Consider the following 23837-nt stretch of genomic DNA (forward strand, 5'->3'; position numbering starts at 1 on the left):
CCTGCTCCACTCTGAAGCATTATTCTCCAGAACTGCTCCACAGCTGTCACTCAGGACATCCTTGATCATCAACCGGCCAACCCCTTCACCCGTCTCTGTGCTGGCTCCCTCGTCTCCTAGTTTCTCTGGGTTTTGTTTTGTTTTGCTCTGTTTTTGTCTTCTTGGACTCCATTTTTGTGGAGCACATGCTTCTAAAGAGAGGTAATTGTTCTATCCTTGACAGTTTGGCCATGCAGAGAATTTTAGACTAGAAAATATTTCCCTGAAGAATTTTTAAGAATTACTCTTTATCTGCTGGCATCCTGGGTTGCCATTAAGAAGTCTGATGCTGTTTTGAGTCCCACTTATTTTTGTATGATTCATTCTTTCTCCCGCTCTCTCCCTTCCTCCCTCTCTCTTTGAGAGTTTTTAGGATCTTTGCTGCAACTCTGGTACTCTGGCCTTCATGTAGGTTATTTTTCACCCACTGTGCTGGGCATGTGAAAGGCCCTTTTGTCTCTGAAATTCAAGTCCTTCAGTCTGAGAAATGTGCTTGTACAATGTCTTCGATAATTTCCTCCACCAATCTTTTCTGCTCTTCCTTTCTAGAACTCCCATTAGTTAGATTTAGACTGTGTAGATTGAGTCCACAGTTTTATTTTTCTTTCTTTCCTCTCCTTTTGTCTCTTTCTTTTCTTTTTTCTTCCTTCCTTCCTTCTGTCCTTTCTTTCTTCCCCATCCTGAAATATTTTTCCTGACTTCTGCATGGGGGTGATAACCCTAGGCAGTCAGTATTCTTGTGGGAGGTGAGTGAGGAAAGAAGCTGCCCTCTCCCTAATCAATTCCAAACTTAGACTTGATTTCTCCATTTTTAATGTCATCCCCAGGGCCCCTTTCTGCTCTGTGTTGCAAGTCCTGATTTCCAGGACACCCTGATAGAGCTTCTTCAGAGCCGTCCCCCAATGCCAGCTAAAGAAGAGGAGGTCTGGGGGTCTACTTTCTCCTTTCACAGACTCATATCCTGTCTGTCTGTCTCAAGTCTTACTCTTGTGTTTGGAGCCAACTGGACTTCCCCATCCCTGAGCCCCCTGGCTCTGGATGGGAATCCTTCAGGGCCTCTGTTGCATCCCTGCTGAGGTCACGTGCATTTCAGCCTCGCCACCATCCACACCTCATTTCCCCAATCCCATTGCTCTCTCTTCCCCACTGTCTTCTTTGCTCCTAATCTCCTTATCTTGGTAGATTTATACCATTTTCACTCCTTTTCTCTACCATTGTATTAGTGTCTCTGGAGGCAGTAAGGATAAATGCATATGTGCAAACTATCTTGTTTAACTCCAAGACTCTACTTGTATTTCTTCTTATGTTTCAAAAACTTGAAATTTTATATTGTTTCACACTAAACAGAACTAACTGTGCTTTGTATTTCACAATTGAAATGCCAAATCTCTTACTTTAGGCAGTTCTAACACATTTTTAAGAGTCTTAAGAATATCTGGGAATTTTAAGAAAGGCTGCAACCACTCCACTTCAAGCTCTGTATACTCTGCTTAAGATGCAGTCATCAAGTATTCAGCGGGAGTTGACTGAATTATTATTACATTATTAAATTGGATACTTTTAGGTCCCTGCAAGACCTAAGGGCGGTGGCAGTGAGCACAGAGGGACAGGTTCCAGACAGGAGGGGAAGGAAGATACCTGGAGGCAGTGTGGACAGGAGGTGGAAGGGAGGAAGGAGAAGGAGGGTCCAGAAGGAACATGAGAACCCCATCCATCTGTTGTCACCCCAATTTCACCATGCAGTTGGACCACTGGGTGGCCCAGCCACACCTATGGGGTACAGGTGAGGCGCCAAGTGGTGCTGAACTTGGCTTCTCCAATTGAACAGTGCAGGGAGGAAGCAGGCCTTCACTCTCAGAAAGATGTTGAAGAAATGAAATGAGACGGATGATAAATCTGAAAGCTCTTGGGAAGCAAAAGGGCTATATAAATACACAGGTCATTACTGGACCTAGCATGGCTCAGGCAAGTCCAATCCTAACTCACTGTAACTTCATGCAGCAAGTACATTGAATTACATCTATGGGGCAGATAGAAATAGCCCTTGCACATGGCAAATGTAGGGAGTGCCTGCGAAGAAATGCAAGATCCATTAAGGAAATTAAAGCTCCAAGTTGACACAGGAAGAGATCTGCTCCCTTCCCTAGATCTCAGAGGACATGTATTAACAGGGCAGCATACCAAAATGGCGAGATTCCGGGGCCTGAGTCACCAGGTGGAGACCAGCGCTGACTGACTCATTTCAGACTGTATCTAAGTCAGAAATGAACTCTTGGGCTAAGCCACTGAGATCTGGGGGCTTATTTGTTACCATGACAGAGCCTAACCTGCCCTAAGAAGCTTGAACTAGGAGGGGCTGCTGTCACCACATGGGTGCCCAGAGAGGTGTATGGTGATGAGGGGATGAGATAAGAGAGGGCTACTCAGATACAAAGGCCCTTCCCTCAAGCCTGGAGGGAGAGCTGGGAGCAGAAATGGGCCCCTAGGTCAGGCTTCATCAAGCATTCTGGGGAAAGTCAACAAAAAGTGGCAGGGCTGGAAAACGTTTACCCCATCAGATGTTACTCACTCATCTTCTGTGTGGAGTCTGCCACAGGCTGTCTTCCACTGTCTCCACTCTGCCCCCCAGTATGGTTCACCCACAGTGTACCTCTCAGCCTGCGTAGAGCCCTGTCTTATGGAGGCCTGTTCCTACCTCAGCTGTCTCAAGGGGACACATTAGCCACAGTCTCCCTGATGGTGGAGACTTGGCCCTTCCTTGGAAGCGTGGGACCTCCTTTTAGAATTTACAAACCTGCACAGTCACTGAACCTCCAGGCTCTGCCACACAAGCAGATGCAGGAAGGGTGGCCTCATCTTACCAATCTTCCCAGTTCATGCTGAAACACAAGCCTATCCCAGTTGCCATTAAAATCATAAACTTTGAGAACCAAAGTTTCCTTTAGAAATGCATCCTATGTTTCAATAGTTCTTAATATTTGAGGAGGGGTATCATGTCACCCTGTGAGGATCTGATGAAATCAGAAAAACACATATACTAATAACAAAAGGTTGCAACTGGACTTTTCCAGAAGATTCATGATTTCCCATAAAGCATCATGCTGGGGGAACAGAGTCACCATGTACTCTATATCCTAAAGTGAGCACAAAGCAACTACAGTCAGACACCACCCCTCTCCCTAAGGGCTGGGAGGGAATGGCAGAACCAGGCCTGCCACCTTCTGCCATGGGCCACCTTGCCCTTTGCCAGTCTATTATTTTTTCAAATTGAGTTTTAATAATGTCACAGATCTGACTTTGATGAGTGGGGACAGTCTGCTGAGCAAGCCCACCATGCAGACACATGGACACCATTGATCTTAAGACTCTCTGGCCCCAGGGGCTCCTGGACTTGCCCTAAGAAAAGAGAGATACATCTCTGTGTGGGTTGCAGGGATGAGGAGCAGGGCAGACTTAGGCCAACACCAGCTTCACTCTGGAGGCCAGCTGCCCAGGAGTAATATCTCAAGGAGAATGGGGGTCAGTGGAGAAGAGAATCACAAGCCTTTGCTGAAGTCAGCACATGAAACTCCAAGAGATGACCGAGGAGCCTGCAAGAGGGAAGAGCTGGCTTCACACATCCCTGAGTGGTTTGGTGGACATGATCTTCACAGACACCTCCAGAGCTGATGATGGATGGAGGGGTGGTTGGTGATGAATATGGGGGAAAGCTTGACACATGTTCCCTACAATTTAAGGTATGTGTTTAAACAGAGGCTACAGCCCACTTCTCTGCTAGAAACTTCTCAAGGTGGGAGGCTGGCTGTTGCAGCCCACACCAGCAGAGTAAGTCAGAACTGTGGTATCAAGAGTCTGCCACCACCACCACATGTGACTTATGGCTGGTACAGGAGAGGACTCTTCTTCTTGACCCCAAGAAGATAATACTGAGGTTAGAGGAGCACACAGAAGCCATGGGCTTGCTGAGCAACCAGTGGCCAAATGAGATGTGATTCATGTCTCACCCAGAAAGGGGCTTCTGGAGAAAATAAAGAAACATTGTTTTCCCCTTTCTGGAGAAATCCTCAGCTGTGAGGAAGCTGAGCACTTCCTGAAGCCTCCATGATCTGATCACCATTGACGCGAGGACCCCCACATCAGCCTCCAGCCAGAGACGGACTCCCAGCAAAGCTTAGCGAGGCCAGCAGCACCTGCCTCCCTCCATGGGCCAGTGATCACGGATGAGGGAAGACTTCTGCTCCCTCTTTTTCTCTTCCTTACCTAGACCTGGGATCCAAGGGATGGAGAAGAGCAGGTGTGTGCATGGCTGACTGCACCCCCAACTCTCAGGTGCCAGGCAAGGGAGTAAACACCCCCTCCCTTCTCCAAGTCCTAAAGTCTCAATGTCTTCTATTTGGGCTGCTATAACAAAGTACCACAGAGAACATCGCTTACACACAACAGAAATTTATTTCTCACAGTTCTAGAGGCTGGAAGTCTGAGATCACAGTGTCCACATGCATGGTCAGGTGAGGGCTATCTTCTCACATGTGGACTTGTCATCATATCCTCACATGATGGAAGGGGTGAAGGAGCTCTATGGGGTCTCTTTTATAAGGAACTAATTCCATCCATGAGGGCACCCTCATGATATCAGCACCTCCTTGAAGCCCCACATCCTAATACCATCACATCTGGGAGTCAGGATTTCAGCATATGATTTGGAGGTGGGGGGTGGACATGAGCATTCAGACCATAGCATATTGGTAGAGTCTTCCCTGGGGGAGAAGGGAAGGGGGTACATAAATGGAATTTCAGGGACTTCTCTGGCGGTCCAGTGGTTAAAGCTTTGCCTTCCGGGCAGGGGGTGCAGATTTAACCCCTTGTTGGGAAGCTAAGATCCCATATGACTCATGACCAAAAAACCAAAATATAAAACAGTGTCATAACAAACTCAATAAAGACTTTAAAATGATCTACATAAAAAAAAAAAGTCTTCAAAGAATAAATGGAGTTTCAGATTTCAACTGGACTCAACATCTAATAGTGGCAAGTGACAGGAAAGTGATGGAATCTTGCCGTAATGTTGCTAAAGAGAGGAATCAAGACACCCAGCTGAAAGCAATGGTTAGAGAAAGATGAAACCATCACAGATTCCTATCCCAAGTTAGTTAAGACTGTTCAGTGAACAGTGCAAGCACCCAAAATTTGGCATCTGATTGCAAAAGGTACATGAGCAACCAAAGATTTTTTTAAGTCACCCCCTCCCCCATTTTAAAGATGAGAAAATCCAAAAAGGGGAGGTGGTATTTTCAAAGATGCATAGATCACTGCAGAACCTGGAGAGATAAGCAGCACTGGCTCCTGATGCGTTAAATGGTTTTGTTCTTAATCATCCAGCTTGAGCTACAAGGGCAGTGCTCTAAATTAAAACCACTGAATAGCCTCTCGTGTCCCAGGACTGCCTGAGGTAGTGTAGAAGCCAGCATAGATGGAAAAGAAGAGCTCTGAGATGGTGTTTTGCATCCATTTCAGAATTCGATATCCAGGAAGCAGGATAGGCAGGCGAGCTGCCCAATGCACTATTTTTACTTGAAGCCCTGTGAGTTTCAGCACACACACATCCACATTCACACGTAAGTCAAATAAAGGCCAAAACAAATCAAAAATACAAAGACTGTTAGATGGCTTACCCCCTTGGAATACCTACCCCTTACTGGTCCCAACCAGAGCTGCTGACTGCGGCATTTTAAGAGTTAACTGCCACAAGGTCTAATTAAATGGAGAAATGGAAGAAAATGTGAATAATAAACACAAATCTCACCTCCACCTCTAAGGGAAGATGTGTTTTCAAGTTTACCTTAAATACCACTGAACCATTTCGTTTTTCAAAAACTAGAAGCCAGCCTTCCTTTCCTGCTAGAAATTGTGCAAACATGGCACATCGTCAGCATGCCTTGCTAACCACAGATTCCATTATGTGTTTAATAATTGACTATTCAATAGAGCATTGATGCATTTTGTCTGGAACTAATTCACCTTTGTCTGTGCCTCGGCACGAATGTTCAGTGAATCACAGATGGGATCACAGAACTGTTTCAAGCGCTGCTGCCCAACACAGAGTCACATCTCGGGATTATTCCTGTCAGGCCCTGTGCTCACAAATGTTCCAGCATGCTAAAGCCACCTGAAAATGTGATGTATGGAAGCCGCCAAGTGCGGGACAATACCTCTTCCCTTCTAATGAGGACTCACAATTCACAGTCTGCAGGCCACTTAAAGAGGGAGGAAATTGTTGACTGTGCAATTAACAAAAATGGACTCCCTAACAGCCTGTTAAGACCATGTTGCTACCCAGTTGGAAATCAGGCTGAGACGTGTTGGTTGGGGAAGTCAAGTGTTAGCAAATGCATACATCTTGGACTTTTCTGTATTGGAAAGAAAATCCCTCCTCTTTCCTAAAGAACTTCTACGTTGCTTTTCTTTTCTAAATAAATGTATATATTTTTAATTGAAGGATAATTGCTTCACAATACTGTGTTGGCTTCTGCCATACATCAGCAGGAGTCAGCCATAGGCATACATATGTCCCCACCCTCTTGAACCTCCCTCCCTCCTCCCACCCCTTCCCTTCACCCCTAGGTTGTTGCAGAGCCCTGGTTTGAGTTCCCTGTGTCTACAGCAAATTCTCATTGGTTATCTGTTCTACCTACGGTAGCGCATATGTTCCCATGTTACTCTCTCCATTTATCCCACCTTCTCCTCCTTCACTGCTGCCTGTGTCCTTAAGCCCGTACTCTATGTCTGTGTCTCCATTGTTGCCCTGTAAATAAGTTCATCAGCACCATCTTTCTAGATTCCATATATACGTGTTAATATAGGATATTTGCTTTTCTGACTTACTTCACTCTATATAAATAGGCTCTAGGTTTATCTACCTCATTAGCACTGACTCAAATTGTGTTCCTTTTAATGGCTGAGTAATATTCCATTATATATACATACCACAGCTATTGCTTGGGATTTATGGATTGGAGCAGCATTGAAAACAGTACAAATGGTGTGTAATTTTGTGATGAACTGGGTGCCCCATCCTGCAGGGCTCTTTCCTGGGGAAGAACCAGTGCTATGTCTGGGCTCAAGTGCTGACTGGGGTTGGCATAGTGTAAATGCCATAGGTTTAAAAGGAGGCAGGGAAGAACTTGCTCCAAAGCTGTTCTTACCCATTGCACTTATCTTGGCTGTTTTTTGACCAGAAGCAGAGTGCTGGCTAGAGTGGGCATGCCCTCCAGCAGGATAAGGCCCGGTTGCTTCTGCCCAGCCATGAAATTGTATTCTAGTATGTGGAAAATATTTCTTTTTAGTCTTTTGTAAAAGCTGGGTGTGTGATTTGATAGCAAGCACATTGTTTCATAAAATGATCCATTTATTTAAAAACCCAGCCACAGTATTCGATATCAAGACTGCCTTCTTGTTATAGCTTGAATTTATCAGTGGAATTTCCATTGCTTGCAGATATGAGATTTTTTTTTTTTTTAATTTTAGTGATTGTCCTAAGGTAATGGATGATTAAATTCATCTGTTCCACTAAGGGACTCTATAGTCTTCTGTTAATCTCAGGGGCAGAAAACTATTGCCTGGCTTTCTCTGCCATCCTTGTTGCTCCAATTTGCTTCATTTTGTTGACTTCAGTGCAGACCAGCATATTAGCATAGCCCAGGCTTCTGAGGACCACCTGCACTTTTGGGGGCAGCCGAAGCCTATGATTTGAGCTACAGTTATAATCAAGTCTGAACCTGGGCCAACACTGGAAAAGTTTGGCCTGCTGATCAATTCTTTTTTTCATTAATCAGCAGAGTTGTTAAAATACCCTCAAACCATTGCCTAGACCTCAAAGCCTCTTGAATGAACAGGACCTAGCTGCTGTTTTACCTTTATTATCTTTTTCCAGAATAGTCTAGCTAGAGAATATATGTTAGTTGCTCAGTCATGCCCAACTCTTTGTGACTTCATGGACTGTAGCCCACCAGCCTCCTCTGTCCATGGGGTTCTCCAGGCAGGAATACTGAAGTGGGTTGCCATTCCCTTCTCCAGAGCTAGAGAATTAGCTATAATAGCAACTTAAACTTATAGAGGTGCAGTGCATGCACGCTCAGCCATGTCCAACTCTTTGCGACCATGTGGACTGTAGCCTGCCAGGCTCCTCTGTCTATGGGATTCTCTAGGCAAGAATACTTGGTTGGGTTGCCATTTCCTCCTCCAGGGGATCTTTCCAGCCCTGAGATCAAACCCATGTCTCCAGCGTCTCCTGCATCGGCAGGCAGATTCTTTACCACTGAGCCACCTGGGAAGCCACAAACTTAGGTGTGCTTGTTCAAATGCAGGTTCGGTTGTGTTTGTACCTTTTAACTTATTTAATTATAATAACCATAAAAGGTAATTATCTCAAAATTACAAATATGGAAACTGAGGCACAGAGAGGTTAACAATTTGCTCAAACTCACACAACCAGTAACGGAACTGGGCTCGGAACACAGGTGATCTGTTGCCATAGCCTATATACTAAATCACTGTGTTTGCTGCCTTGTGTGAAATAAAAATGCAATATGTGACTGTGTCATTAATGACTAAAGGCTTTTGATCATTCTTGTCACGAGTTCCTTCACTCAGACTCTAGAAAGTACAACCGCACTGTGATCAACCTTAAAGGAGTAATAAACTATAGAATCCTTCCCTTCCAAAATCCAAATGGAATAGAAAGCTGAGTATTATGCGATGGTGCAGAGAGGAGGCAGGAGAAGCAAGACTGCTGGCTGTGTTCCTGCTTGCTCTGTGAACCTGGTGATCTAACTTACCTCTCTGAGCCCATCTGCCCACGTGCATCATGGAGCGCTGCCTCACGGCACCCCATCACCTTGCAGGAGAGATGTGCACACGCAGCTGACAGTGGTGGTTGCTGTAGGATGATGCAGAGCCAAGGTGTAGGGTAGGGACGTACTCAGACATAGCTTTGGTCTACAGTTCTGACTTCCAGATTTACACAAAGTCCCAATGTAATTGTGGTCTGGAAACCACACCATAAAAAGTGGGAAAGAGGCCAGGGCAATCTTCCTGAAGAAGAAGTTGATCTGGTCAGAATCATGAAATTAAAGATGGCTTTCAGATGTTAGGAGCCATAGCCATTTGATGGGACCTTTGATGATCCTAGAAAGCCCCTATCCCATCACTTGTTTGTCCTGGACCTCAGTGGTAGAATAATAAGGTGCTACCCAGAGGGTGGGAAAGGACCCTCCCCAGAAAGTGGGGCAAACTCCCACATGCTTGGTCAAGTCTGTCATCTTCCCTAGGAGTAGATGGGAGTAGACTGAAGGGCAAGGGGAAACCCACTTCCCAGGATAACCTCCCCAGATTCTATGACCTGGGGCCTCCTGCCAGTACTTGCATTCATGCAACCAAGGTGTCCCAGGCCCTGGTACTGCTGGGTGCTGTGGTAAACAGGTACACCCTGTTTACCCCTTCAGAGATGAAAGAGGATACAAATAAAATGCATATACACACAGTCTGTAAACATCCATTCTACCTAAGGCAAGGGCCTCATCCATCGGCACCCTCAACATGTGCACCCACAGCACACAGGCTGATGACTGTCACTGCCTCCAGGCTGCACAGACACAGAGGGGCTCCCCTGAAACCTCACACCAAGAGGCTAGAATCTGGAGCCCACCAGGGGACTCTGAGTTCTAGGGCTCTAGCTACTGTATGAGTTTCAAAGGGCTTAGTAGTAGGTAATTCTACCAGAGAGGGAAGGTTACTAGCCAGACCCCGACCTGCCTGGTTTCCTGTCCCACATTCTCTCCAATCTACACACTTGGGGCAAAGAAAGGATTGCCATTTGCTGACAGTCCAAACGGCCAGACACCGACTTGGAGATTCAACTCTATAAAGTAGGTGTTAGCAAGCATGAAAACCTGTACAATTAGCTAAATAGCTGCTGCTGCTGCTGCTAAGTCGCTTCAGTCATGTCCGACTCTGTGCGACCCCATAGATGGCAGCCCACCAGGCTCTCCCGTCCCTGGGATTCTCAAGGCAAGAACACTGGAGTGGGTTGCCATTTCCTATACGATGCTAAATAGCAGACTTAGGATTTGAGATCATCAGACATACCATGAGCCTGTCTGATTCACTTTTCTCACTACAGCCTGGCTTATAAAATGCTTCAAGCCCAGACTGCCTCTCCAGCCTCACCTTCCTCACATTCTTGCTCTCCCGGAATTATCTGTATTCCCCAGGTATCCCAGGGCCAGTGCCCAGGCTCTTCTAAGTCCCACCTCTGTCTGTCAAATGCCTCTCAAAACTCAACTGAGATATCATCTCTGCTGCAAGAAGACACCCTGGATACTCCCAAACCCTCTACTACCACCACCAAGGCTGAGCTGCCTCTGGGCTCCATGGCACCTGTTATCATTGTTGTTGTTCAGTCGCCCAGTCGTGTCTGACTCTTTGTGACCCCATGGACTGCAGCATTCCAGGCCTCCCTTCACTCACCATCTCCTGGAGTTTGCCCAAGTTCATGTTCATTGCATCAGTGATGCCATCCAGCCATCTCATCCTCTGATGCCCTCTTCTCCTTCTGCCCTCAATCTTTCCCAGCATCAGGGACTTTTCCTAATGGCACCTGTGCTGATCTCTATATGACTGACCAGTGTCATTGTCCTGAACTTTTGTGTCCTTGAGGCCAATGCTGGATTAGATTCATTCTCTAGCTCAGAGCCTTGATCTTGACCTGGCTCAACTGGGACTCAAGAATTATTTATGGGAAGAAAGGAAGGAAGGAAAAGAGAGAGGGAGGCAGGCAGCGAGAGGGGAAGGGAGGAATCCTGTCCCCTACAGTCTGTCATACCTCCCTTCCTGCCCTACCTGGTCTGTCTGACCTCTCCCCACTACCTGACTCGCAGATCCAACAAAAACTGATTTTTCTATCCCTAGATTAGGGGACAGATTCCCAGGCTGGGGGAGAAAATTGACCTGCAGTCAATCTTTAGTCTTCCTGAAGGGCACAATTTGTTCACTTGTGTTCCACAGTGAATTTTCAATCACATCAGCCGCTCCCCTCCCCTTGACCTGACAAGTCTCCGTGCTGCCTGTGCTGAGGGAGTGGGGACTCTGTTTGCCTAGGATCTGCAGTGAAACTAATCAGAAAAGAGGATTGCTGCTTAAGCCTCTGCACTGACAGCTGAGCCTCCTGCAAACATTTTCTTATGGTAACTGTCCCCACAGTTCTGGGGGCAGTTCAGAGCTGAGAGCACTGAGTTGCAGGGAGAGTTTTCTCACACCGGGTTATAAGGTCCATTATTACCAGGAAGGTTACGGAAGTTAGTGAAATAAACTGTGTAATAAGGGCCAGTGTGGAACTAGGCTTCCCAAGTTATAAAGCCTTTCACATGTGTGACCTCAATGAATCTTTACAACGACATAGGAGAGAGATCATTAAAGCCATTATTTCACTGGATGCTTATGAGAGGCCAGATCCTGCACACATTTGCTTTATAAATACTATCTATTTATGTCCTCAGCATCTATGAGCCAGGTTCTGTTAAAGATTCTTATTTTATGGATGGACTCCAGGAATGTTGTTTCTTTTCTGAAGTCATACAGTTGGAGGATGGGAGGTCTGGAGCTTGAATTCAGATCTGTCTGATAACAAAGGCCATACATTTGACCTTTCAGAAGCAACATGCCCATTTTGCAGACAAAAATTAGTACAGGGACTTCCCTGGTGGTTCAGTGGTTAAAAATCAGCTTTGCAAAGCAGGGGATGTGGGTTCAATCCCTGGTCTGGGAACTAAGATCCTACATGCCACGGGGCAACCAAGCCTGTGCACCACAACTAGAGAGCTTGTGCAACACAGCTACTGAGGCCCCCCATTCTAGAGCCCATGCACAAAAAGAGAAGCCCCCACACACCGCAACTAGAGAAAGCCCGTGAATTGCAACAAAGACTCAGCACAGACACAAACATTTTTTTAAAATAGAAAAGTGCGTAAACAGCAGAACCAGGGCAGCATCTGAGCAAAGCTGCAGAGAAATGAGCCTAGGATCTGGAATCTGATCGAAAGGGATGGCCATCTCTCTACCACTTACAAGATGTGTGTCCTTGGGCAAGTTGCTGAGACACCGTCTTCTCAACTGTAAAACAGAGACACAGCACCTGTCTTGCAAGATCATTTGCTGCAAAACTCCTCAAGGGGCTGCTTTGAGAAAATCAAAAGCTTTTCCTTTTGGACATCTTCTAGACTCCTGGTACAGTAAGCCTTCTGAAGGCACTGAGTCGCCACCGGCTCAGGCTCTCTCTGAGTTACATGTTCATTCACTCGATGGCCACAGGGTAGAAGGAATCATTAATGTTGCTGAGCCCGACTGTGATTTGGGCACGGTGCTCGGCGCTGTCACATGCTCACCACAGGCCTGCAAGGCAGGGATTTTTAGGCATCTTACAGGTGAGGAAACTGAGGCAGAGGGAGGTGAGGTGAGGGTCTCAAGGTCTGGTCTGGGGCAGAGGCCAGGTCACCTGGCCCCACCACTCTGGCTGCCTCATCCTGCCTGTGATTGTCACCGCTGTCCGTCACCCCCAGGAAACGGCCTTTCTTTGTTCAGGACACCTGCCTTTGGATGAAGAAACAAAACCAAATCTTGTCTGTATGGGTGTGGCTGAATTTTAGACAGCCCAGCTATACTAAGTATGTGGCTTCCCCGGTGGCTCAGACAGTGAAGAATCTACCTGCAATGCAGGAGACCTGGGTTCTATCACTGGGTCAGAAAGATCCCCTGGAGAAGGGAATGGTAACCCACTACACTATTTTTAACTGGAGAATTCTATGGACAGGAGAGCCCGGCAGGCTACAGTCCATGGGGTTGCAAAATGTCAGACTCGCTAAGCAACTAACACTAACACTACTAGGTTAAGAACTTAATTATTCAGCCTTTTATTTTTTTATTTTTCAAAATAAAATGTATTATCACCTGGGAAAGAGTTTTTCCCCTCCTGTTTGCAAATAATGTTATTTAGTCTTCTTGATATCCAAGGGAATTTACTTAGAAGTAAGAAAGGAAAAGAAAAAAGAGGGAAAAGATAGAAAAAGAAAGGAAGAAATTACCATGAATAGAAGACCTATGGGACATAATTACAGAAATACTGCAGGTTCTGCATTAACTGGAAAATTGCAACCATTTCATTGTGGGAGTAAAGCTATTTTCTTTTATTTTAGAGTGGATCCTTCACCTTCCAAAGGGTTAATTATAGTGCTGCCTACATCTTGTGTTCACAGGCTCCAATTTCATCTTTTCATTAACCACAATGGCAAATAACAAAATTGAGCCAACGTTCCGTAAGCATCTCTGTGACGGCTCTGGTAGCAGGCAGGAGGGACATAGCGATCACTCATCCTGTGACTCAGGCCATGTTTTCCATAATTGAGCCCACCGCGGACCTTGTCAGAGTCCCCTCCTCTAGCTCAGCCAAGAATGCATAAAACAAAGCAGGTGGGCGGCTGGAGCCAGGAGGAGCTCCAGGGAGTGTGAGTGGAAGGGAGAGTAATGCAAGAGCTGTTAGAACATAAATGCCCTAAAATGATGTTTATGGAAAAGTTTTTAATGATGTGAGAGAATGTTTGAAATCTAATGCTTAAGGGAAAAGCAGGCTATACACTATGTCAACAGTACCATTTCAACTATGTGAAATATCTGTAAATATCTCAATCTAGGACTATCGTTATGAGATTGGACTATATCTGATATTTAATACATCTCAATCACCAGATTTCCTTTTTGGCTGTTCTGGGTCCTCGTTGTCGTGCGGGCTTTCTCTAGCTGTGGTGAGTGGGAGCTACTCTCTGGTGGTGCATGGGCTTCTCACTGTGGCGGCTTCCCTTGTTGTGGAGCATGGGATCTAGGTGCCCAGCCTTCAGTAGCTGCAGCACGGGGGCTCAGGAGTTGTGGTCCTGGGCTCTAGAGCACAGGCTCAGTACTTGAGGTGCAAGGGCTTAGATGCTCCAAGACATGTGGCATCCTCCTTGATCAGGGATCGAACTGGAGTCTTTGGCATCTCTTGCACTGGCAGTTAGATTCTTCACCACTGAACCACCAAGGAAGCCCCCAGGGTTTTTAAATGTCTAAATACAATTCAATCTCACAGAAAGGCAGGGATCCAAAACCTCCTCCTTGAGATGTCAAGGCTCCCCTGAGAAAGGGGGATTTCATTTTTCTAGGGGTTGCCCTTCACCTCTTATTCCAAAGCCTCTCCTGGTTCTGCTGTCGATTCCCTCAAGAGACCTCAGCACCATTCCCCTAACCGCTGCTCCTCTCCCTCAGCCACTTTATTGCTCTCTGAACGAGGACCTATCTTCTGCATTTGCCAAGGCACCAGCAGCATCAGGCTGTTTTGCAAAAGAGGCTTTTATCCAAAAGTTCTGAGGATGAGGCAGTAGTGAGTGGGGCTGGGGCTAGGGGAGGGGGGATGTATTGTACAGCAGAGGGTGAGAAAATCCTGAGAGCTAAAAAAAAAACAAACATTTGTCTCTGAAGTTCACTGTACATGCCAGTGCCCTGACCAAGCCAAACCTGCTTGGCTTCTTGTCTGACGAAGCAGGCTGAAGTCACTGGGTTTCACTCTCCGCCTGTGTAGGTGTCCATTCCTGTTCCTCTCTAGTTTTTTACGTGGACGTCTCCGGGTCTTTCTGTTGTTACCTCTTCTCCACTTTATCCTTCTTTCTCTCTCTCTCTCTCTGGGTGTCCCTCACTTTTCCCTTATGTCTATCTCTGTCTCAGATCACCTCATAGGCTTTCACTCTGTTCCCATTCTTTCTTTCTGGAGCCCTCTAAACAGAACCCACTCCTCTCTGCTTTCAAGAGAAGATTTAAAAAATTTCTGTTTGATTAGCACGCAGAAAACTTGTTTCAACATTTCAACACATCCAGACTAGCCAGGTAAAGCAAGGGAGAGGAGCTAAAAGCCCATTAAGGGGTCTTCCCAAACAAATGCCTTCCTTGTCGTTCTGCCCAAACAAGAACAGCTGCAGCTTTAAAAATAGCTTACTTTCATCTTTTGAAGGAAATATGCCAAAATTTTAGCACTGGCTGTCTTTGGGTGGCAAGAAGTGCTTTAGCATTATTTATTTCTACCTATTTTTCTGAGTTTTCCAACTTGCCCAAGGCAAGACTGGACTACTTTATCATACTAAAATCTCCCATGTATTATGCATCTGCCAGACACCCGATTTAATCTTCCCAACAGCCTTAATGGGTAGATGTTATTATGCACATTTAGAGGTTCAGAGAGGTCATGCAATTTGCTGAACATCACACAAACATCGGTGGAGATCCAACCAGACATTAGGCTCCCAGTCACTAAATCCTCTGCTTCACCTGCAGGTGTAAAGGCTTTCCACACCTGAAAGCTCACAAGATCATTCAAGCTGCCTTGCTCTGCTCCTCACTGTGAATGCAGGTGGTTCTGCAAGTTATGACTCACAATACTAGCCTTCCCTGGGAGGGTTCTACTTTCCTGCATCAGACCTGTGGCCTGTGGGATGACTATACATCCTAAGCCTGTTGAACTTGAAAGTGGCATATGATCTACTCGGGTTAATAAAACATGAACAGAAAGGCCATATCACTTTTGCGCCAAAGCAGTAAGGTCCAGCTTATGGTTCTCTTTCTCCCTTCTGCCACAAGGCAACATCCTCAAAAAGGTCCAAGTGTAAACATGGACCAGAGCTGTAGTTAACCCACGATGTACATGTAGCCTGAGCAAGAAATAGATCATTGTTTTTATAACCCATTGAGATGTGGGGATTGTTTGTTACCACATCATAGCATAGCCTAAGCTAACTAACTCTGTATATGCAAAAGTTTAAAAGCATAGGGGCTCACTAACATGTTTCTTACTTCCACCTCTTGGAAGAGAAAAATAGGGGAAGTCTTGCCCAAAGTATTAGTGTGAAGTTCAACTTGTCCTTTTCAAAAATGATCTTGGGAAGATGATCCCCTCCCTTAGGGCCTATTTCTGCAGCACATTCTCCTGATGGGGCCAGACTGTCAGAATAAGTCCCAATTACAGGTCCTGGAACTGCCGAAAGAGACACAGGCCAATTAGTGCCCAGCTCTAAGTCTGAGAGGAACCCATGGAAAGGAACACTCTGCCACTGACTGTGGCCACAACTGGAGGCTCAGGTGCCATTTGGGCAGATGGTGAGCAATGAAGATGGACGGCTCAGGGTAGTGCAATCAATTACCACATTTGGTCTGAGACACAGAGAGCAACACAGCCTTCACAGGCAATCTGTTCTCCATGCCTTTAGCAAAGCTGCCTTCGAGGGAAGAATGGAGACTTAATTCAAAAGCTGGAGGCTCAGAAGAAAAAGAATTGCTGTCATCACTGAGGAATGGGCAGGAGAGAAGACACCTCTGCCCCAGGAGAAAGCAGTCAAGTGATTTTTCAAAGAATCCCTGGGGAGATGGACACAATCATCTCACCCCTAAGTGACCCAGTTGGTAGTTCTGTTGCCGAAGTATCTTTATTCAGTTTGTTCTTTTCTCTGGCTGTCTCACCATTCCTGCATTCTTTTATCCAGACCGTCCTTCTTTCCTTCACTCATGCCATAGTTCATTCATTCTTTCATTCATTCAGCCAATGGGACCTCTGAGCACAGCACTGCCCCAGACGTCAGCAGCCTGACTGGCCTAGACAAAGACCGGTTGGTAGAAGGCGTGGCAGACACAGATCCACTGCTCAGATCCACCTTCAGAGAGAGTGGCTTCCATATGGGAGGGGCATGGCTTCCTGAGCACCTCCACCTGGGGTAGCCCTAGTTTTCAAGCCAAGGTCCAGCTACTTTCACAGCAAACTCTGATCAGTGACTTAGCAGAGTGGGCTTACAGGGCCTGGTCATTTCTATCTAACACAAGATGCCTCTAGAGGGCAAGCTGAACCCCAGAGCTCCACCAGCTGTCAAAGACCATGGGGTCTCCATCATGGTCTGCTGGCTGCCCCTGCCCATCCTACTTCTACCCCTTCTCTTTCACAGGCATCACTCCTCTGTAAACTTTTTACACCTTTAACTCCATCTCAGTGACTGCTTCATGCAAAACCACACAGGCACAGAAGAGGAAATATGGGAGGGAGAAGAGAAAGCACAGGTTCCTCTGACATCAGGAACTCTGTGGTCTGAGGCCAAGTAGTGTTTCTCTCCAGCTCCTTCTCAGAAGACAGATCAAAGCTGATGCTGACTACACCATAAGGCTTAAAATTCAACATTCAAAAAACTAAGATCATGGCATCTGGTCCCATCACTTCATGGCAGATAGAAGGGGAAAAAGAAGAAACAGTGGCAGATTTTATTCTCTTGGGCTCCAAAATTACTGCAGACAGTGAATGTAGCCATGAAATTAAAAGACGCCTGCTCCTCAAAAGAAAAGCTATGATTAACCTAGATAGTATATTAAAAAGCTGAGACATCACTTTGCCAACAGAGGTCCATAAAGTCAAAGCTATGGTTTTCCCAATAGTCATGTACAGATGTGAGAGTTGGACCATAAAGAAGGCTGAATGCAGAAGAACTAATGCTTTCAAATTGTGGTGCTGGAGAAGACTCTTGAGAGTCCCTTGGACAGCAAGGAAATCAAACCAGTCAATCCTAAAGGAAATCAACCCTGAGTATTCATTGGAAGGACTGATTCTGAAGCTGAAGCTCCAGTACTACACCACCTGATGCAAAGAGCCAACTCATTGGAAAAGACCTTGATGCTGAGAAGGATTGAGGGCAGGAGGAGAAGCGGATGACGAGGGATGGGATGGTTGGATGGCATCATCGACTCAATGGATTTCAGTTTGAGCAAACTCAGGAAGATAGTGATGGACAGGGAAGCCTGGCATGCTGCAGTCCATGAAGTTGCAAAAAGTCAGACATGACTTAGCAACTGAGCAACAACAGCACCATAGGAGCTCTGTCACCTCTTGCTAAAGCTGTCACCATTTAGGAGACAGGAGGTTAGTGGGAAAGGCCAGAACTTAGTCCTGTGGCTCTACAGACTAGCTGGTCAGACTGGTCCTGGACAGACTACTCTGAATGTAAGCATTAGTATTGACTCTGAAAAGCTTTTGGAGTGCTCCAGACTCTAAGGGATCAATGGAGGTCAGGGTTTGCTGAGGAAGAAAAGTGGAAAGGGCAATATGGTTTGACTGCAAGGACATGAATCATAGAGGGCAGCATGGAGGAGGAGGGATATTTTATCTGAGTGAGCTCCCTAAGTACACAGGTACAAACCAGGACCCATGGCCTGTTCTGTACTCAGGTGTTTAGAAATCAGAATAAGAACAAGGCATCACTCAAGTCCCTTTGGGTATCAGCAACTTCTGTTGACTCTGGATGATGTGAAGGATTTGCTTGGAGGCCATGGGAGAACAAAGAATCAGGCAGGAGGCAGATAGAAACCTGGCAGTTCTGGGGCCTCATGTGGCAGGAGCTCTTCAACAGCTCCTCCAGGGCACTGCTGCAAAAATAGAAGAATGCCATTTTAGTGTCTTGGTCTGTCCACTCACTATTCAGTTTCCAGGAAGGGGCAGAGTGTCCTCTCCTTAGCTAGGATGTGATCTGATGCCTTGAGTAGCAGGCCTGCCAAGGCAGGATGCACACTCCAAGATGTAAGAGAACGTGAGCTCACAGGGCCAAGAGAGGAGTTTCTACAAATGCAGCAATGAGCATTATCAATGGCAGCACACAGGGACAGTCAAATAGGGACAAAGGTTTACCCACGGGAATTAGTAATCAGCTGATTGCTTACTTTAGTGTGGAGGCAGGGATGAAGCTAGATGCTCTGGGTAGAGGATTCAATGGGAAGAGAGAAGATGCAGACAGACCACTCCATTGATTAGTTTGGAGAAGAAAAGGCAAGAGATTGGTTGTTTGAGAGGACCCATTGGGTAAGGGTGGATTCTTTTTAGAACAGGAGAGATTTGAGGTTCTTAGATGCTAAGACAAAGGAGCAGAGGAGAGGCAAAGGTGAAAAGATATAAGAGTAGATTATACAGTTAGAGCTCGGGGGCAGGAGGATGCTCAAGAGCCTGGGCAGAATGACTGGCCTTTGAACTCTCTTTGCCATTGTTCCTCACTGCTCAGAACGTATTATTATAATTATTTTAAATATTTATTTGGCTGAATTGGGTCTTAGGTGTACCATGCAGGATCTTCATTCTGGACCATGGGCTCCGTAGTTGTGGGCATGGTCTTAGTTGACCCAAAGCATGTGGGATCTTAGTTCTCCAATCAGGGATTGAACCTACATCCCCTGCATTGCAAGACCAATTCTTAACCCCTGGACCACCAGGGACGTCCCTCAGCATGTACTATACATCACAAGCTTTTGCTCTCTACTTGATTAAGAAGATTATTTTAACTTCAAATCTGTCATCAGCTTCTTGAAGGCAGGAATCATGTCTCTGTAAGTAGAACAGGAAAATAAAAAGTGAAAACGAGCATGTTAGTCGCTCAGTCATGTCTGACTTTTTGTGATTTCATAGACTGTAGGCCATCAGGCTCCACTGTCCATGGAATTCTCCAGGCAAGAATACTGGAGTGGGTTGCCATGTCCTTCTTTATAGGGATCTCCCTGACCCAGGGATTGAACCCAGATCTCCTGCATTGCAGGCAGATTCTTTACCACTGAGCCACCAGGGAAAGGTGCTGTATAAAAGGGATGGAGAGACCAAAGTTCTAGGACCAATTTGTATTATCAGATTATGAAAGCTGTGCGTTTCTGACACCCAACTCTAGGGGCCTGGCCAAATAGGTTTTTAATTTTCTTACAAAATAAAACGTCTGTAGGCAGGCAGTTCAGAGTTGGTACAGCAGCCCTATGGTATATTTGCTATATCAGACTCCTCCTATTCATCTGCTAAAGCAGTGGATAAATAGCCTTAGTAAGTACTTTAGAGCAGGGGTCCCCAACCCTGGAGCAGAAGACCAGTACCAGTCCATGGCCTGTTAGGAACTGGGCTGCACAGCAAGAGGTGAGAGGCAGCTGATGGAGTGAAGCTTCATCTGCCATTCCCCATCACTACCCGTCACTCCCATTACTGCCTGCACCATCCCCCACATTGCTTTCAAGACTACCTGAACCATCCCCTCTTCCATCCATGGAAAAGTTGTCTTCCATGAAACCAGTCCCTGATGCCAAAAAGGCTGCCAACCGCTGTTTTAGAGGTCGTGCTTGTCACTTCATAGACAAGATGGCTGCTTGGCCTCCAGGCCCACATTCTAAGACAGAAGAAGGAAGGAGGAGGTGAGGACTCCTGTGTTTGGAGAGAAAAACCTTCCTACTAATCCCACACAAACTCTTGCTTGCTCCTCATGGCCTTCTCTAGCTGCACAGCAGTCTCATGCTTTAAGCTAAACAGGTGTTTCATTGTATCCTGATTGCCCTGCGTCCCTGGCTTCCTTCCAGCAGCAACTTTGGGGGATCCTTTGGGGATTTGCCTCTCTCCACCACAAGGCTTAGCAGAAGAGTAAATTAAGGCGCCTTCCTTTCAATAACCAAAGTTGAAGGGGTTTGCCAACAACTGCCCCAGGACAGCCAGGGGATCGTGTCCTAATCTTGGCAAATGTGAGGGGCCCTCCTGGGACCTGGGCTCTTGCATGAGTGAAATAAAGACAGAAGTGGCTAAAGCTTAATCATCTATCCCTGCAGTGACATCCTCCCCAGACCATGTTTGCTAAGAGATCATTCCTAAGGTTTTCACTTTCTAGGTTTTCAGAACTGCTTTCTTTCTGCCTGCCCTTTTCTAAGTCTGGATTTTCAACCTTCCCATAAATTATGAAAGTCCAATCCTACCAATAAATTCCCAGTCTGAGCAGAGACTTTTCCATTGCTTATAACAACAATAACAAAAAAAATTCTGACAATACTCCAACCCCATCTCTGACAAGCTATGCATAAACCTGCAAAAGACATCTAACTTCTTCAGGTCCTCTCTCCTTATCGAAAAACAATGGTTTATTACTAGAGTACTTTCCAATGTGAATGTTGCATTACGACTTTGACCTCTTTCAGAAGGCCTGCTTTGTACAAAGTGAGCCTGGATCAACAGCATGGTCTGGATTAGAGTTTTAACAACAAGGTTAGAATATAAAAGCTCCATCAGTAAGATGATGCTACTGGAACATTTCTTGGACAATTAAGCCCAGGTAGAGGCTCACCAAAACCACTCGACTGCTGGCAGCACCAGTGTACAATGTTTTCATTAGCAAACAGTCACTGTTCAGTGTCGTCTTGGCATGATATCAAGGCCTCACCTACCAATTCTATAGTTTCAACTGTTCTCTTTTCCAAATCCACTTCATTGCACCACTATAAAGCCTATTTTTTAGGCAATCTTTGTCTTCACCTTAAAGTCCTTTCTGCAGCAGACACGCATATGCCTTACAGAACAGAATCTGCCTTACCTTTAGAATACAGAGCAGTTCAGTTCAGTTCAGTTCAGTTCATTCACTCAGTTGTGTCCGAATCTTTGCGACCCCATGAATCGCAGCACGCCAGGCCTCCCTGTCCATCACCAACTCCCGGAGTTCACTCAGACTCACATCCATCGAGTCAGTGATGCCATCCAGCCATCTCATCCTCTGTCGTCCCCTTCTCCTCCTGCCCCCAATCCCTCCCAGCATCAGAGTCTTTTCCAATGAGTTAACTCTTCGCATGAGGTGGCCAAAGTACTGGAGTTTCACTGTAGTCCATACCTTCAAATAAAAAGTACTTGCTGTATGGCAAAACCAATACAATATTGTAAAGTAATTAGCCTCCAATTAAAATAAATAAATTCAAAATTTAAAAAAAGTACTTTGTAGGAACAGCAAAGTAGCCCCAGTTTGGCCTTATGTTCTAGAAAAAAACTCATTACTTAGCTGCATTTAATAATCCATGAAACATTTCTATTAACTTTTGTGTGTGAATCATGTGCCTGGAAAATGGGTAAAAAAAAAAAAACCTGGGAAGAAGAAATAAAAGATATGCAGAAAATAAAAATAAGTGAGATCATAAATATTTGATTAAGGCCTCAGTTTTCAGATAAGCAGTAACCATTTTGGGCCCTCAGATGGCAAGAGAAGCCACAAAACACTATTCTGAATTACTAAAATGACCAGGGGAAAGTTTTCTTACTACGTTTGAATGAGTACACAGCCCTTCAAACTAACCTCTGCTTAAATACTAACACAGACATCGGTCAAACGTGAAAGAGTCAAAGTTCTAAGCTGAACACTCACCTGTAATTATGAAGCAGATTATATAATGCATCTCACCACTTCATTTTATTTCACTTTTTCGCTCTTTCTGCTCTCACGATCCTTCCCAACTTGAGAGGAATCCAATCTGGGTGAGTTGAAAGTCTGCACTCCAGGATATTTTTTAACTGTATGCTTACTGACTTTGTTTCTATTTTTCATAAGTTCAATGCATTCATTCATTCAACAAATATTTCTTGATTATCTACTAGATGCCAGGCACCGCTCTAAGTGTGGGGATAGGGAGTTCCCTGGATGTCATTTCTCCTTGGCTTTTCGCTTCTCTTCTTTTCACAGCTATTTGTAAGGCCTCCTCAGACAGCCATTTTGCTTTTTTGCATTTCTTTTCCATGGGGATGGTCTTGATCCCTGTCTCCTGTACAATGTCACGAACCTCATTCCATCGTTCATCAGGCACTCTATCTATCAGATCTAAGCCCTTAAATCTATTTCTCACTTCCACTGTATAATCATAAGGGATTTGATTTAGGTCATACCTGAATGGTCTAGCGGGTCTCCCTACTTTCTTCAATTTAAGTCTGAATTTGGCAATAAGTATTTCATGATCTGAGCCACAGTCAGCTCCCGGGTCTTGTTTTTGTTGACTGTATAGAGCTTCTCCTGGGGATTATATTCTTTGGCTGCAAAGAATATAATCAATCCAATTTCAGTGTTGACCATCTGGTGATGGTCATGTGTGGAGTCCATGTGTAGAGTCTTCTCTTGTGTTGTTGGAAGAGGGTGTTTGCTATGACCAGTGCATTTTCTTGGCAAAACTCTATTAGTCTTTGTCCTGCTTCATTCCTCATTCCAAGGCCAAATTTGCCTGTTACTCCAGGTGTTTCTTGACTTCCTACTTTTGCATTCCAGTCCCCTATAATGAACAGGACATCTTTCGGGGGTATTAGTTCTAAAAGGTCTTGTAAGTCTTCATAGAACCATTCAACTTCAGCTTCTTCAGCATTACCGGCTGGGGCATAGACTTGGATTACCATGATATTGAATGGTTTGCCTTGGAAACGAACAGAGATCATTCTGTCGTTTTTGAGCCTGCATCCAAGTACTGCATTTCGGACTCTTCTGTTGACCATGATGGCTACTCCATTTCTTCTGAGGGATTCCTGCCCACAGTAGTAGATATAATGGTCATCTGAGTTAAATTCACCATTCCAGTCCATTTTAGTTCGCTGATTCCTAGAATGTCGACATTCACCCTTGCCATCTCCTGTTTGACCACTTCCAATTTGCCTTGATTCATGGACCTGACATTCCAGGTTCCTATGCAATATTGCTCTTTACAGCATCAGACCTTGCTTCTATCACCAGTCACATCCACAACTGGGTATTGTTTTTGTTTTGGCTCCATCCCTTTATTCTTTCTGGAGTTATTTCTCCACTGATCTCCAATAGCATATATGGGTACCTACTGACCTGGGGAGTTCCTCTTTCAGTATCCTATCATTTTGCCTTTTCATACTGTTCATGGGGTTC

The 23837-nt window shown here is 45.5% G+C and overlaps 1 long non-coding RNA gene across 1 annotated transcript; it reads right to left on the reverse strand.

Moving 5' to 3' along the window:
- Window positions 1-19196: 19196 nt before the first annotated feature.
- LOC138445322 (uncharacterized) lies at window positions 19197-21696 on the reverse strand. The gene is made up of 3 exons (XR_011258935.2): window positions 21513-21696; window positions 20184-20327; window positions 19197-19510 (listed from the first exon to the last, which is right to left on the reverse strand). It is a non-coding gene; the product is annotated as an uncharacterized lncRNA (long non-coding RNA).
- Window positions 21697-23837: the final 2141 nt, after the last annotated feature.

This window comes from Ovis canadensis, chromosome 1 (genome assembly GCF_042477335.2).
Source record: "Ovis canadensis isolate MfBH-ARS-UI-01 breed Bighorn chromosome 1, ARS-UI_OviCan_v2, whole genome shotgun sequence".
NCBI lineage: Eukaryota > Metazoa > Chordata > Mammalia > Artiodactyla > Bovidae > Ovis > Ovis canadensis.